The sequence below is a fragment of the Papaver somniferum genome, chromosome 8, assembly GCF_003573695.1.
Source record: "Papaver somniferum cultivar HN1 chromosome 8, ASM357369v1, whole genome shotgun sequence".
Lineage (NCBI taxonomy): Eukaryota > Viridiplantae > Streptophyta > Magnoliopsida > Ranunculales > Papaveraceae > Papaver > Papaver somniferum.
Window position 1 is genome coordinate 164,089,076 of NC_039365.1, and position 18,191 is coordinate 164,107,266.

Consider the following 18,191-nt stretch of genomic DNA (forward strand, 5'->3'; position numbering starts at 1 on the left):
CACCTTGCTGATGATTTTGCTAATGGAGTCGCTAAGTGAAAGGGTAAACAATTCTCGTTTTCTTTGGAAAAATGAATACAATCATAATTGTATATTGAAAAACAGTCCCACGCTTCATTAATGCCGAATATACTTAGTAATTGTGAATGAATTTATTTCTTAGATTTTAGAAGATAACTTTGTTAATATACGTAAAGACAATGAGACAAAATCATAAAACAGAAGAAAGAGAAGTCGGAGGAAAGAGAAATAAAAAAAGTAGAAACCGAAGACTAATGTGAAATATGTTTAGGTCATGAGAACTTTCGTACCGTGGTCTCCAAATACAATCAAGTTCATCCGTGCCTAGTGGAATAAGTTTATGCGGACCATATAATTTGAAGGACAATGAAAAAGACTAGATGAGAGGACCCTAGTTTTTGGCTTTTTTTTTTGGAACAGTAGTGGTGCTAGTCGGTGAGCATGTAACTAGGATATTGAAATTGACTGTGTAGTTGAGTGAGTTATAAGTTGATGTCATTTTGTTGTGATGTCAGTGCAATTACCTCGTTTTATTTTTCTCATTTTTTACTTTCATTTTTGGCCAAATGATAAATTTTTAGAAGTCCAGATATTTCTTTAGTAAGAACTTTTATCCAGATCATTGTATATCCCTCGTCAGGTCCTTAAACGTCAAGAAAATTGACCCTAATGATACATTTTGGCATTCCTCATTTTCTAAAAAGATCAAAGTCCTAATATTTCTCTCACCTTGCTGATGATTTTGCTGATGGAGTCGCTAAGTGAAAGGGTAAGAAATTCTCGTTTTCTTTGGAAAAATGAATACAATCAAAATTGTATATTGAAAAAAAATCCCATGCTTCATTAAGGCCGAATATGCTTAGTAATAGTGGATGAATTTGTTTCTTAGATTTTGGAGGAGAACTTTGTTAATAGTAGGTTACTGTGCTTCATAATTTTTTACAAGGATTAATTTTCCTGATAACACTATAGCACACATTATTGCTATATGTAAAGACAATGAGACAAAATCATAAAAGAGAAGAAAGAGAAAGCCATAGGAAAGAGAAATGAAAAAGTAGAAACCGACGACAAATGTGAAATATGTTTAGGTCATGTGAACTTTCGTACCTTGGTCTCCAAATATAATCAAGTTTCTCCGTGCCTAATGGAATAAGTTTATGCAGACCATATAATTTGAAGGACAATGGATTAGACTAGATGAGAGGACCCTAGTTTTTGGCTTTTTTTTCCCTGGAATGGTAGTGGTGCTAGTCGGTGAGCATGTAAGTAGGATATTGAAATTGACTGTTGAGATGAGTGAGTTATAAGTTGATGTCATTTTGTTGTGATGTCAGTTCAATTACCTCGGTTTGTTTTTATCATTTTTTACTTTCATTTTTGGCCAAATAATAAATTTTTAGAAGTCCAGATATTTCTTTAGTAAGTATGTCTATCCAGATCAATGTATATCCCTCGCCGGGTCCTTAAATGTCAAGAAAATTGACCCTAATGATAAACATTTTGGCATTCCTCATTTTCTAAAAAGATCAAAGTCCTAATATTTCTCTCACCTTGCTGATGATTTTGCTAATGGAGTCGCTGAGCGAAAGGGTAAGCAATTCTCGTTTTTTTTTGGAAAAATGAATACAATCAAAATTGTATATTGAAAAACAGTCCCAAGCTTCATTAAGACCGAATATGCTTAGTAATTGTGAATGAATTTGTTTCTTAGATTTTGGAAGAGAACTTTGTTAATAATAGGTTTTTGTGCTTCATAATTTTTTACAAGGATTAATTTTCCTAATAACATTATAGCACACATTATTGCTATATGTAAAGACAATGAGACAAAATCATAAAAGAAAAGAAAGAGAAAGCCAGAGGAAAGATAAATAAAAAAAATAGAAACCGACGACAAATGTAAAATATGTTTAGGTCTTGTGAACTTTCGTACCGTGGTCTCCAAATACAATCAAGTTTATCCGTGCCCAGTGGAATAAGTTTATGCGGACCATATAATTTGAAGGACAATGGAAAAGACTAGATGAGAGGATCCTAGTTTTTGGCATTTTTTTTGGAAGGGTAGTGGTGCTAGTCGGTGAGCATGTAAGTAGGATATTGAAATTGACTGTTGAGTTGAGTGAGTTATAAGTTTATGTCATTTTATTGTGATGTCAGTGCAATTACCTTGGTTTATTTTTCTCATTTTTTACTTTCATTTTTGGCCAAATGATAAATTTTTAGAAGTCCGGATATTTCTTTAATAAGAATGTATATCCAGATCATCGTGTATCCCTCGTTAGGTCCTTAAATGTCAAGAAAATTGACCCTAATGATAAACATTTTTGCATTCCTCATTTTCTAAAAAGATCTAAGTCCTGATATTTCTCTCACCTTGCTGATGATTTTGCTAATGGAGTCGCTAAGTGAAAGGGTACTCAATTCTCGTTTTCTTTGGAAAAGTGAATACAAACATAATTGTATATTGAAAAAAAGTCTCACGCTTCATTGAGGTCGAATATGCTTAGTAATTGTGAATGAATTTTTTTCTTAGATTTTAGAAGAGAACTTTGTTAATAATAGGTTATTGTTCTTCATAATTTTTTACAAGGATTAATTTTCCTAATAACACTATAGCACACATTATTGCAATATGTAACGACAATGAGAGAAAATCATAAAAGAGAAGAAGGAGAAATCCGGAGGAAAGTAAAATAAAAAAGTAGAAACCAACGACAAATGTGAAATATGTTTAGGGTCATGGGAACTTTCTACCGTGGCCTACGAATACAATCAGTTTGCGTCCGTAGCTCGGTGCCTAGTGGAGGATGGAGGTACTAGTTGGTGAGCTTGTGAGCAGTACAATGGACTTGAAATTGGCTGTTCAGTGCAATTACCTTGATTATAAGTTATAAGGTGATGTCACCAAGGAGTCCATATTTTTGTTGTGATGTAAGTGCAATTACTTTGGTTTATTTTTGAAACCTATTATAAGGGCTTCAAGATTTTGGTTTTGAGGGCTTAAAAAATGATAAAAGACTGGGTCATCAAATAGTAATCACCTTAACCCCTTATCATAATGATTTATTAATGCTAATGATTAATTTAACTAAATTAAGTAAGATTAGTGATAAAATTAGTAATAAAATTAGCCTAATCATTTGATTTATACTTAAAAATCACAATCAAAAACTCGGATAAATTTTTGTTTTTTGAAAATTAAACTTACGGTAAGAAAACTTAACAATATGCAAGATATACGGTCGGGAGCTCATATTTTCCCAATCGTAAAAAAAATATGGGTAAAATTACGATTAGGTTTTCTAACTGTAGAAAACATCAGGGCAAATACCTTGAACAAATGCAAAAATTTCACTTTATAAATTATTACATTAAATTAGATTTAAGCAAAACTCGAATCTTCTCTACGAGAATACGAAAACTGTCCGCTTTTCTCATAATCAAAAAAACTATTTGTATTTTTGTTCTTCCATAATATATTGATTTCTAAGTCTTCATATCCTACCAAGTTAATAATTAAATATATTATTTAAACAAATACAATTTTTTTTGCATACGCATTCTTTAGCGGATACCGTATATTATCCTATAGGATAATACATTTTCTGTGTCTGTTTCGTTAAAGTAAGAATATCCGAGAAGATATTCGTATTCGATATCCGAAATTTTGAATGATATCCTAATGATTCGAACGTACTCGGACGGATATCGAATATTCGATTATCCATTGACATCCCTAAGTCGTTGGGGAGCTTTAATAATTTTGTGTACCTAGGTTCTAGAAAATTTAACTTTTAACATACGAAGAGACAAATAGTTTTGACCCTAAGGTAGTTCGCGAAACTAAATAATTTTTGAACTTCTCTCTAATGAGCTTCTTCTTTATCATAAGCACAGAGGAAGACTTTTTTCCCTTTGTTATAAAGCTAAAAAAAAAAAAATTAGCTCGTGGAGACACTATATCACAATATGCAATACATTATCCCACCATCTTGCTTGTATCATCGTGAAAAGAATCTTGATTACCAATTATGAGAATTTGGTGATGTATGTCTATGATAAAAAGAGGTACGAGGTACAAAGGATCATGCATGACTTGTCTGTAGTGGACCATCATTTTTAACAATGGCCCTGGTGCTCATAATGATCACATGTTTACAAAGGGTTAAAGATTAGAAAGGGTTCACATGGAACTTGGATGTTCGATAAGTACTCACTATCAGGGGAACACATTTTTTTCATGCTTATTTTAGCTCTGAACCCTGGATCCTGAACTAAAAATATATACTGATCGATTTGTGTCCGTGTTTTTAGTGGAATGAAGTACTTAGCAACATGGTGGTCAAAAAATTACGGATCATGTATACATTCCAGAATCTGGATGTAGCGTCCACTAAATGGATGACTCGAAAGACACTGAGACGAAGCTGAATAAAAATTATATCAAACTCGTCTGGGAGCCAAGAATCCTCCCTTATATGACTTGCCTCCCCATTTCCTATTTCCCGAATACATAGAGGTTTAGTGGCTGCAAGACCTTTTTGAATACAACACCAAATCCAAGATCCAGTTTTAGTGATCTTGATGTCTACAATCGAGGAAGTATTTAGATTTCTGAGTTTGAACTCATAAGAGATAAGGAAAGACCAAGAGATTTAGGCTAGCCTTCCATGTTGAGCTAAGTTGTTGGCATCTAAGTCTCTAAATCCTAAACCCTTAGGTATGTTGGTTTATACAGAAAGGTCCAAACTTGGGATAAAACCCTTTTTTACCTTCCTTCTACCCCAACCAGAAATCTCTCCAGAGGTAAACGAATTGGTTGATAACATATTTTTGGCGCATCAATAATGGAGATCCTGAGAGCGTCCACAATGGATGAGTAAAAAGTGTACTAAAACCATAATTTGGTCGAAATTCTAATCAAATGGGCTGGAGTAAAACTTGATTTGGTCGGATTTTTCTGGATTTCGGAGTATATTTGGTATGGAAGCTGGAGTAAAATCAAATATAGTGGAGCGGACATTAGAAGTGCGTCTGATGACAGGCGTAAATACTATCTACGTTTGAAGTGGGGCGTAAGTTCAATATAAGTTTAATGTCCGTTCCATGGTCAGGCGTTCATAAAAAATCCGCTCCATACGGGACGTAAGTTTAATGTCCGCTCCATAATCCCATCAAGCATAACTTAAAGATACGCCCCATCAGGCGTCACTTAAAGATGCTCCCATCATTCACTCAGTTTCCCGCAGACATTAAAACTATGCCTGGCTATAATTTGTTCCACCATCGTTATGTTTAAACGCCCCCAAACCCCAACTTTTTTAGTTTTTGGTTTGGTTTTTAGTATGATCGTAAGATTACGGACGCAAGAGTACTTATCACTGTTGTTGATCTTTGAGCCATTTGAGAGTCCATCTCGTTGGAGCTTCAATTATTTGATTTCATTTTGGTACAATTAGCACGAATCCTGTTATTAAGAGGGAAAGAATGGATTTGAGGAGAGAAGAATTTTGGGAGGAAATCTTATTTTCAGGGGGTGGGATTGACTTTTCAAAAAAATAGATGAAGTGTCTAAAATATCCTAATAATTAATTTCACTAACCAAACAGATACCTAACTATTTAACCAAAACCATATTAGAACAGATAGTGGCTGATTATCGCAGACAGCCTGAAAATATGAACACGAAAGGCATGAACCAATAAGAACTAAACATCCTTCGCTGCAACTATACCCAGATGATTAAAATAAGATAATCCAAGTGTATAGTTGAAAATTTCTTTCTTAACTGATCTGAGATCTCATAAAGCTGTGACACATAAAGTAATAGAAGAACAAAAACAAGCAACAGTTAACAAATGGACTAATGAGATCTTACAGTATTCCACTAATCCACTTCATTTCCTTCTCCTGAACTCTTTTTTCTATATAATCGATCATTCTTTTCGGCTTAAATCTCCTATTGCAATTACAGCCTGAAACCCCTAAATAAGTGTAGATCCAATACTAGTTTCGGTAACCACGTGAATGTTAGCAGTACTTGCATCCTAGTGCCGGTCTTATACAAGTGCAAGTTACTAGCAAGGCAAGTAACAACAGCCCGCTAAGTATACATTCAAGCTGTGAAAATGCTTTGAAAAAACAAACAGTCAAGTAACAACAGCCCGCTAAGTATAGTCGAATGGTTATCCGGAAATTTTGCTTTTAGTGACGTGAGTATACCACGAGGCTTAACACCACTAACAGTCAAATATTCAACAAGCTTCATTTCTTCTTCATTTAACCTGCCAGGATATAAGTGTCCCGTTAATATTTTTGGAAGTAGGTGATTATGAAAACCGCACTTCACCCGAATAACCCATTTTCCATCCTTGTTAGAATTACTGTTTATCTTGAATGGGCAATCACATTTATGAGTACCACTCTTTCTTTTCTTTTTTGTTGTGGTCTCCGGCACATAGGTTTTGTTTAAATGGCTGGAATATTTGTGGGATATTTTCAATATTGTTTGCCGCTATCTTGGGAGTCCGGGGGGCGTAAGCCACCATTGATGACTTTTGGAAGCGTCTGTTGGTGATGCAAAGGCATTACAAACAGGCATAAAAGTCCCTAAAAGTAGTGAAGGCATTCTTCCATTCTGATTAATGAATTCAACCTGTTTTCTCTCTTTCTAAAGCATCATCAGATTCCTTTCTAGTGTGTTCTTGGTTGGGTCAAGGGGTACAAACCTTGAATCCAATTTTCTATTGTAGGACTTTCATTATATCCTGAAGGCATTATTTCGCATACCTATTGTAATCGCCAATTTATATTGGGAGGTAGAAATAATCGTCTAAAAATAATCTATTCGAGCCTTGAAAGTCAAGAGTACAACAATTTCTTTTAGAGTTATCATCCTCTCTTTTATACCCAAATTCTCCAACAATATTTACGGCTTCTTTCGCATTGCATCACCATGTTTTGGATCTTTGAAGAAGACTTTGCAATCACACAGTTGAGAGTTAGTCCAATTTTTGTAATCCAAGCAGCAACTTCCATTTTCGAATCGAAAACCTCTTCGATTTTGAAGTATTCTGTTAAGTCTGGGAACTCTTGTGTCACCATTAATGGAAACTGCAAGATGGAACTTAGCTTATATAAAGACAACTCTCTTCATTGATGTTTAGAAAATTTCTCAAAACTAAACACAAGCTCTAATCTTGCTCATATGATCAACCACAACTTTGGTGATCATATATATATATAAATATGAATTCCTTTTCCTAGTCATATTACCTTATTACATGTCTTTCCTTTTCTTAGAACTAGATGACTTCTAATTCCCTTAGGATTACATCAATTTCCTAATCTTGTCCTAACCAGCTTGTTAGTGACTTCTATGTTGAAGTTAATCCAACATTCTCCCCGTTAAGCTTCAACCTTACCCGTGACATATCTTGTACTCCAATCAATTGTCTCATTTCTTCAAACTTGATCCGAGCTAATGCTTTTGTCAATATATCTGCTTTCTGCTCAGTTCCTGGTATGTGTTCAACGTTGATGATCTCCTTCTCGATACATTCTCGTATGAAATGATACCTTTTGTGAATGTGTTTCGTCTTCCCATGAAACACTGGATTTTTAGTGAGTGCAAGTGCAGAATTATTATCAATCTTGATGAGAACTTTTTCAGGTTCTCTTCCTTTGATTTCACCCAACAGTTATTGAAGCCATATTGATTGTTTAGCTGCTTCTGTTGCAGCCATAAACTCATCTTCACAGGATGAGAGCGCTACAGTGTCTTGCTTCTGTGAACATCATGTAATAGGTGCTTCACCTAGATAAAATATATGACCAGTTGTACCTTTTCCATCATTTTGGTCAATATTATGACTGCTGTCACTATACCCAACAATTCCTTTTGATCCTCCTCGACCATACTTCAATCCACAGCTGATTGTTCCTCTTAGATATCTCAATATCTGCTTTATTACATCACCATGAGATTTGCGTGGACTCTGCATATAACGGCTTGCTACTCCCACAGAGAAAGCCAAGTCTGGTCTTGTGTGTAATAAGTATCTAAGGCATCCAACATTTTTTCTATAACTCGTTGGATCAATCTCAGCTTCTTCTTGTGCCTTTGAAACTTTAATTCCAAACTCCATTGGTATCTTAGTTGGATTACAAGTTTCAAGTCCTGCTTCTTTCAGAATTCTCCTTGCATAAGCTTCTTGTTTAATCTGAATCCCATCTACTCCTTGATGGACTTCTATGCCAAGGTAATAAGTGATTTTTCCGAGGTCTGACATCTCAAACTTTGATGACATTTCTCTCTTGAACTCATTGATCACCTTAAGGGAGTTGCCAGTCAAAAATAGATCATTTACATAGACTGCAATCACAATAAGCGTTCCCTTTTCTTCTCTTCTGTATTCCAGGCTGCAATCACATAGACTGCAATCACATCTACATAGACTGCAATCTCAAACATTGATGACATTTCTTTAGAGCACTTAACAAATCTGATTTCTCTTAAGATTTGATCTAACTTTGTATTCCAGGCTCGAGGAGCTTGTCTTAGACCATATAAAGCTTTTGATAACTTATAAACCTTATGCTCTTGTCCTTTTACTTCAAAACCTTCTGGTTGTTCAACATACACATCTTCTCGCAATTCACCATGTAAGAATGCTGTCTTAACGTCTAAGTGGTGAATTTCCCATGAGTTTGATGCTGCTTCTACTATTAAGAGAAGAATTGTCTCTAGTCTAGCAACTAGTGCGAAAACTTCATCAAAGTCTATGCCTGATTCTTGAATGTATCCCTTAGCTACAAGTCTTGCCTTATATTTGTTGACAGTACCATCAGCATTCCGTTTTATTTTGAAGATCCACTTAAGACCAATTACTTTTACCCCACCTGACTTATCAACTAGAAACCAAGTCTTGTTTCTGTTGATTGAAATAATTTCTTCTCTACATGCTTGTGTCCATTTAGTCGAGACCTTTGCTTCCTGAAAATTCCTTGGTTCATCATTAACAGAAAGTAGCATAATCTCACATTCTTCTGCAACTTGAAGAACATAATCCTCCAGATACTGTGGCTTTTATATCTATCTTGTTGATTTTCGCAGTGAAATGGGTTGAGTTATTTCATCGATCTCTTCTTCTTCTTCTTCTTCTTCTTCTTCTTCTTCTTCTACTTCTTCGTTATTCTCAGTGTTTTCATTATTCTTTTCTTCTTCTTGATTAACATCATTGTTTCCATTGGTATTGATGATTATGAGTCCTTCGCCTTCATCAATTACTTGACCCCATCTCATGTGAAACATTCCTGGATCCCTACTTGGTCCATCATTAGTTTCTTTCCAGTTCCAGTTTGCTTTTTCATCGAATACCACATCTCGACTCACTATTACTCTTTTCGTTGTTGGATTGAATAATCTGTAAGCTTTGGATCCAGGCTCAATTCCTAGATGCACAAGAGTCTGAGATCGATCATCCAGTTTCTTAAGAGTTGCAGAATCAACTTTTGCGTATGCTTTGCAACCAAACACTCTTAAATGATCTATGTTTGGTTTTCTCTTTCGCAAGCATTCATATGGAGTCATGTCTTTCAGAGCTTTCGTAGGTATCCTGTTTATTAGGTATGTGGAGTGTCGTACAGCTTCTCCGCATATATAATTAGGTACCTGCATAGCCTTTAAAAAATTCTTGTCATCTCCATTAGAGTCCTGTTTCTCCTCTCCACCACTCCGTTTTGTTGTGGAGTAATAGGACCACATAAATCAGCATGAAGAAGCTCTAATGGCTTTGAGTCTCTGAATGTTGTTGCTTTTGGGAAACTTTGACGAGTTTGTTTCCTAACTAAACATGATTCACAGATTTTTGCTTCATCATTTATCTGTGGTAGTCCTCGAACCATCTTGTTCTGAGACATAGTTTTTAAGGTTCTGAAACTTATGTTTCCTAACCTTGCGTGCCACTTCCATGTATGATCTTCCAGTCTCATATTCAGACACAATGGCCTTCTAATCATGACACTTATATTGTAGAGTCTATTCTGTGAGCGTGAGACTCTAACTAAAAGTCTTCCACTTGGGTCATGAACTGTTAGATAATCTTGTCGCATTCTAACATCACATACAACTTCTGTAGCTTGTCCTAAACTTAGAATGTTGCTTTGTAAGTTTGGGATGTAGTAGATGTTTTTGACAAGCTTCTGTTCTCCGGTCTTGCTCTGAAATAGAATTGATCCTTTCCCTTCAATTTCTACAGAAGATCCATCCCCAAACTTCACTTGTCCTTTGATTTTCTCATTGAGTTCAGAAAAGTAGTGTCTCTTACTAGTCATGTGATTGCTGGCTCCATTATCTAAATACCATATTCCTTCTTCTCCATCCTTTGATTCGTAGTTCTTTGGTATTAGTTTCCCTTCGTTTAAGAATACAACTTTGTGCATGAAAAGAGTTGTATCTGCTTCCCTTGTTTCATTCTTGTTTGTTTCTTCCATCTTTTGTATTCTTTCAGGGCATACAGAGGAGAAGTGTCCTGGTTTATCACATCTGTAACAAATAATGTTTGATCTATCCTTCTTTTCTTTCCCTTGGTTTTGATCATTCTGACTTGTTGTTCTATCTTGTGAGTTAAACCTTCCTCCCCTTCCTCGGCCCCTGTTTCCTCTACCACCTCTTCCACGACTTCTTCCTCTTGTCGCAGAGTTTTGTTGGTAAGAGTTTGTGTACAAGAGTTTTCCTTGAGTTTCTCCATTGTTTTCTTCATCAAGGATTCTTTCTTAATATGCTTTCAATCTTCCAATTATATCTTCATAGCTAGTCTTCTTTAAATCTAAGACTTGTTCAGGAGAAGCTATGATATGAATATACTTGGATCTTGGTAAACTATTGAGAAACTTATTTACCAGTTTATCTTCATCAATGGATTGTCCAACTGACGCAGCTTTTGAGGCTATCTCTGATAGCTTTCCTGCAAATCTATCAATAGTATCAGTGTCTTTCATCTTCACTCTTTCAAATTCAGACATTAAGGTTTGCATACGGGATTCTTTAACTCGATCAGCTCCGAGATTACGTGCCTTTATTGCATCCCAAATTTTCTTTGAAGTTTCCTGTTCACCAACTTGTAGAACAAGACATTCTGGTATTGCTTGAAAGAGTAATCCAATGGCAACATTGTTTTTGTCTGGGTCCAATGTACCATGATCATTTGTTTCCCAAACTTTGTATATTTTCATCAGTACCTTCATTCTCATGGCCCATACTGTGTAGTTTGTGGCGTTGAGGATTGGAACTTGTATTGATGGTGGCGTGAACTGTTTTGCACCCACAATGGTGGTTTCGTTTTCCATGGCTCAAAAACAAGCTCTGATACCAATTAATGGCAACTGCAAGATGAAACTTAGCTTATATAAAGACAACTCTCTTTATTGATGTTTAGAAAATCTCTCAAAACTAAACACAAGCTCTAATCTTGCTCATATGATCAACCACAACTTTGGCGATCATATATATATAGAACTATGAATTCCTTTTCCTAGTCCTATTACCTTATTACATGTCTTTCCTTTTCTTAGAACTAGATGACTTCTAATTCCCTTAGGATTACATCAATTTCCTAATCTTGTCCTAAGCAGCTTGTTAGTGACTTCTATGTTGAAGTTAATCCAACAACCACATCCTCACAGTTAACGAGATTTTTACCCGGACCAACCTGTACATTTTATATAAGTAAGAGATTCGCAAAGATAATTAATCATACTCCGAACGATGATTAAGCACAAGAGATAAGCTTTAATCAAAGCTCCAAGTAGCATCAAAACTGGATTTCCAACAAGTAGAATAAATGACAAACATGTATCCAAGATTAAAAATTCTATCATGCAGAAGAGAGATAATTTACCTGTGGTTCTTGCACTTGTTGATAATCAGACAAGCTTTGATGCGAAGAAGATTCTCCATCTGTGTGGATACTTTCCTCCGCTAAACAATCTTCCAAGCAAGTTTTTATCCATGATTTCGAAGATAATAATCACTGTTAGAAGAACTTCGACTGAATAAGGTTTCAATCAGTCATCATTATAAAAGAGTTAGGGTTTAAGAAGAAGAACATTATAAAGAGAAAGGCACATGCAATTAAGTGCGGTAGTTAAGAGAAGGTAGGGTTGGCATCTCTTAAGAAATTGTTTATTCTGATTATGTTTTTCGTTGACCCAATATGTATCTGAATATCTTCCCTCCTCAAATTCATTTTTTCCCTCCCAATAACATGACTCATTAGCACGTGAAGCTACAATTATATTGGGCTCATGGGTTACCCTTCTCGTGAATCGGGAATTCACGGGTCCGAATAAGTATATCTGTTTCTTTAATGACGACCTCTTCTTCATTACGCTCACAAAAATAGAATTCTTTAATGACGACATAAATTTATAACTCACTCAACTCAACAATCAATTTCAATATCCTACTTACATGCTCACCGACTAGGACCACTACCCTTCCAAAAAAAATGCCAAAAATTAGGGTCCTCTCATCTAGTCTTTTCCATTGTCCTTCAAATTATATGTTCCGTATAAACTTATTCCACCAGGCACGGATAAACTCGATTGTATTTGGAGACCACGGTACGAAAGTTCACAAGACCTAAACATATTATACATTTGTCGTCGGTTTATACTTTTTTTATTTCTCTTTCCTCTGGATTTCTCTTTCTTCTCTTTTATAATTTAGTCTCATTGTCTTTACATATAGCAATAATGTGTGCTATAATGTTATAAAGAAAATTAATCCTTGTAAAAAATTATGAAGCACAATAACCTATTATTAACAAAGTTCTCTTCCAAAATCTAAGAAACAGATTCATTCACAATTACTAAGCATATTCGGTCTTAAGCGCGGGACTGTTTTGCAATATACAATTTTGATTGTATTCATTTTTCAAAAAAAAAAAAACGAGAATTGCTTACTGATAGGATCCGGAGATGCCTATATATGATAACCGCAATCGCACGGTGTCTAACTAGTAGACAGAGGCAAGTACGGGTCGAACCCACAGGGAGCGGTGAAAATACAGATAACTAATATATCTAATCGAAAACAATACTTTTGGGATTTTTAGGATTAAGAATGAAATAATAAAATTAAACTAAACTAATAAAGTAAATCCAAAGGAAAAATCGGTAACCAAGGTTTCATGGTATTCACTACTATCTCTATTTAATTACTGAAATGAAACATGATTCCAAATATATGTTTATTGTTCGTTCTATCAACATTAGGCCTGTCAATATGTGTCCGATATCCGAAATCCGTTTCCGAGTATTCGGGATCCTATAGGATTTTATCCATTTTTTCGGATATCGGATACAGATATTTATCGGATATTTCTTTCTTAACCTATCGGAATCGGATTAGGCTCTATCTGTTTGGTTAGTATCCGATATCCGATAGAACATGGATTTATTTGTGATTTACCCTAACCATATTTATGATTTATTTGTGATTTACCCTAATATCCGATATCCGATACAAATGTCTGATATCCGATATGAAATGTTTGAAAATTTGAACTTAAATTTCAATTATGAACATGTTTTAAAGGGTTTTTTACATTTTTTTTCTTAACCGGATATTATCGGATAAGTATCCGATATCCGATAGCTTAGCCTATCGGAATCGATATCTAATTTTAATATCCTATAGGATATTATCGGATATCGAATATCTAATAGTGCTTAACCTGTCGGATATCGGATATTCTTCCATTGACAGGCCTAACCAACACCTCCTATTATCTGTATTAGAATCGCAAATATCACTGGGACACCCTAAGCATGGCACATCAAAAGACTAAACCCAAGCAAGCGCCATCAGTTTGTGTTAGCGAAACTAAATTATTGATTCACAAATTTTATCTGTCTTTTATAAGTATAACCCATCAAAGGATTCAACCCAAGCATGAACTATCAAATAACGAGACCAAAACTATTTGTAAAACTATCCAATTACGCACACAGATTATTACTACTAAATCGGTCGGGTAACAACTCATTTTTTCATTAAATCAATAAACAATACTTAGAAAATCAATTTATTCAAATCATAATGGTCTTTGCTCAATTATCAAAATCAAATAGCCTAACACCCCAAGTAGTTTCCACCATAAACCCTGGTTACATAAAAATCTAGCAATACATGATTATGGGTTTCTTAAAACCCATCAACAATTATAACAAATGAGAAATGATCAAACCAATGTAGTCTTCGTCGTCGTCCCTCGTTCTTAAGATCTTCAAATGGTCGTCACCGCCGTACTCTCAGAACAGAAAACCCTTCTTGGTTGTGCGGCTCTCTCGCGACCTCCTTTTTCTGTTCTTTTCGATTGCTATATGGCAATTAGCACGTGAAGCAACAATCATTTGGGCCCATTGGTTACCCTTCTCGTGAATCGGGAATTCACGGGACTGAGTAAATTATCTCTCTTTCTTTAGTGTTCTTCTTCATTACGCTCACAAAAGTAGAATTCTTTTCTTCTTTCTTAATAACATCACAAAAGTTTTCTTCAGCTCCCTCTTCATCACAATCACAAAAGGAGAAATTTTTTCTTGTTTCTTACTAACACCGAAAAAAAAAGCTCTTTGTATTGAGAAAAATGTTTAGTACCAACTTCTTTGTAATGGAGGCTCCACCATTTCTCTTACATTCTACTCTTCCAGGTAATAATAATCACTTCACTCTTTCTATATATTTGGGGGATTGTTCCTGATGAAAATCTCATCAAACTCACCTATTTCAGTTTACAGATTTTCTGAAGAATTTCAATTGATTATTTAAGGGTTTTGTATTTGGTTTTGGTGATTGGGAGCAGTGGTGTTAGCGTTGTACCTGTGTTTATATCTTTTGAGCGATGGAAGAGTCGAGACCACTTAACCGGGCTTTAATTGATGCTGCTGCTGGTGCTATTTCCGGTGGCATATCCAGAACGGTAACATCGCCATTGGATGTTATAAAGATTAGATTTCAGGTCTGTTTTTCATTCAGAATTTGATCAAATTTGAGACTTATTCATATTGATTTTGCATACTTGGTACTATTTGGTGTTTTGGTCTAACTGTGCATATGAACGAGGAGTATGTTACATTTGAATTTTTGGCAAATTTTCATGAATTCGAAGCGAAAACATGTTGATTTTGAGATTATCTTTTTGTGTTCTCTAGCTTCTCTGGTTGTCTATGTTGAAGGAGTCCTTTTTCTGAGCCTTTAGGTGTCTTTTGACAGGTTCAGTTGGAGCCAACTTCATCATGGGAATTACTTCGTAAAGGGGTGCATGAATCCTCAAAATATACTGGGATGATGCAGGCAACTAAAGCCATTCTCAGAGAAGAGGGTTTACCGGTACCAACTACTCTATGTTATTACTGGTTTCTATTTGAATATCTGTTCTTGCTAATTCTTGTTTATTAGTTAATAGGCTGGTTGGTGCATTTTTAGGACTCCACATGTTTCTCATGTTTTCTCTTTTAGCAAATGCAGTCTTAAATTAGATTCTTAAATTATATATCGGTAACAGGTTGAAGTCACTCTGATCTATGTAAGCTTTGATTAGAACCTATTAATCCCCAGACCTACTCAGTTTGAGAAGTGGCTTCTTTTTCTTTCACTTTGCCCAAAACTTAATGTAGTGCAAATATGAAACTGTTATAACTTATATGCATGATTGTTATGTTCTTGTTTCTGATCAAAGATTCTTATGATAGGGTTTTTGGCGCGGTAATGTCCCAGGGCTACTCATGGTCATGCCGTATACTTCTATACAATTTACGGTGTTGCACAAGATTAAAACATTTCTCTCGGGTTCATCTAAAGCAGGTATGCCCATACTGGGGAACAACTCACACTCTTTTGAATTGTTTTTTGAGCCAATCGTATCTTTTTACTTCGAGCATAGCTAATAAATCATCATCTGTATTTGCAATTGCAGATACATATTGGTATATATGTGCAGTAAAAGAAAAGGGAAGAAAACATTATGATCTTAGTAAAATAACGATCACGGCTAAGTTAGGTTTTGGGTCTGATAAATATAGTTGTTTTGGTTTTTAAGCTAAACATACTGCTTGTCTCCGTCATTTGATTAGTTTATTTGGTCTTTTTGTTGGAATTCAGTATTGCTCACTACAGTTCAAGTAGAGAGCCTTAGCATCTGATGCATCTGTCGTATTGGCTGAATTGGAATACTTTTGATTATTGCCTCCGGCTAGGTTATAGGTTCCGTTGTTACTTATCAGAATATATTTTGCATGTCTGACTGACTAAATGAAACTTTGAAAAAGTATTTGAATCATCTAATATTCAAGCGGTCTAGCCAGTTGTACTTACTACTGACGAAGTTCATAATCGTGTGTAATTGCAACTTCACACCCTATTTACTGCGCTGCTCTAACTCAGATGCTTTAATGATGCAGGGGATCACGTTCACTTAAGTCCGCACCTATCTTACGTAAGTGGAGCATTAGCGGGATGTGCAGCAACTGTCGGATCATATCCATTTGATCTATTACGGACGATTTTAGCCTCACAAGGGGAGCCAAAGGTATGCACTTTAAGTTCATAAAATTTACCTTTTTATGGACAATTTTCTTCTTTTCTTTTTTACTCCCTTTGTGGAGTTTCTTGCAAAAAAGAAAGAAAAGTAAAATAGTGCGCATATTTCAGAGAAATTGGTTAAGTTATTCATTTTTTCTGGAGAAAAGAGTTGAAAGCATTTACGCTGTTCCCCACTCACTTTATATAGGTATATACAACCATGAGATATGCTTTTGTTGATATCGTAAGACGTCGTGGCTTTCGAGGGTTATATGCCGGGTTAACACCAGCTTCGGTTGAGATCATTCCTTATGCTGGAGTGCAGTTTGGCACTTAAGACACCTTTAAGCGCTGGACAATGGTAAGTTCATTTTATTTATATTTTTTGCACTTTGAAGAAACTGTAGTGTACGATGTCTACATCTTGTGCATGCTTTCTGTTTCTAAAGTAAGAACCGTGCTTACCAACTGGCGTAGTTACCATGTAATAGTAAATTGCCTAATTTGAACATTACAGCAATACAAACTGCCAGTGGTACTTGTAGTTAATGGTATCATACTTTTTTGTCTCTTTAGCGGTTGAACAGGCAACGGTCGCTCGATCGAGGTTCAAATCATACATCTGAAAGTCTATCTAGCTTCCAGCTTTTTGTGTGTGGGTTAGCTTCTAGTACATGTGCCAGAGCTGTCTGCCACCCCCTTGATGTGGTCAAGAAGAGGTTCCAGGTATATCTCAGAACTTTTTTTTTTCTTTCTCACAGAGCAGTGCCAACACAGAACCTTTTTTTTTTGATTATATATATTGGTAGCGAAGACATAACATAAACCTGTAATGAAGTTGTTGTCAAAGTTTCTATGATAAATCAACTAATGCTCTATGTTTGTATCTTTGATGCTTCTTGAGAGATCATCAAAACCTCTACCACCGTAATCTAAAACCTCTTCTTTTATGCTGCAGATTGTAGGACTTCATAGGGACAAAGTATGGAGCTCGAGTTGAGCAACATGCTTATAATGGCATGTTTAAGGTGCATCTTGGTAACTGAAGGGTGGGCTGGTCTTTACAAGGGTATTAACCCTTCTGTAATCAAAGCTGCTCCAGCTGGTGCAGTCACATTTGCTGCTTATGAATACACATCAGAATGGCTAGAATCCCATTCGTCTCGAAATGGAGCTTGATTCATATTAATACTACGTTACATATTTTTAGCCAGGTTATTTCAAAAACGCAGTCGCAAGGAATAGAGAATGAGCTTGTTTGCTTGAATTCATTCCAAAATTATTTGTTATCAGAAGGTTAACCTACAAAATTACTAAACATCTCCTTCGTAATTTTGTTATAATTTAACTTTTGCTCTTTTTACAAGTCCATCTAATTCTAATCGTTATATTAGGTTGTAATGGCTATCTATGAAACAAAAAAGATAGGGCACTTTGTTGCTTAGATACAAACATCCCTTTTTTCATGTTTGGGTGATAGATCGAATTCCCAAACGGAACGAATGCTACCATCAAAAAAAAATCTCAATAGGTATGCAAACTTTTTAAACACAGACTCGAAACTCTGATCTCAAAGTATGGG

General features: G+C 35.4%; 1 pseudogene; it reads left to right on the plus strand.

The window, feature by feature from the left end:
• Nucleotides 1-14,253: 14,253 nt before the first annotated feature.
• Nucleotides 14,254-17,969, plus strand: LOC113303820 (annotated as a pseudogene).
• The last annotated feature ends 222 nt before the right edge of the window (nucleotides 17,970-18,191 follow it).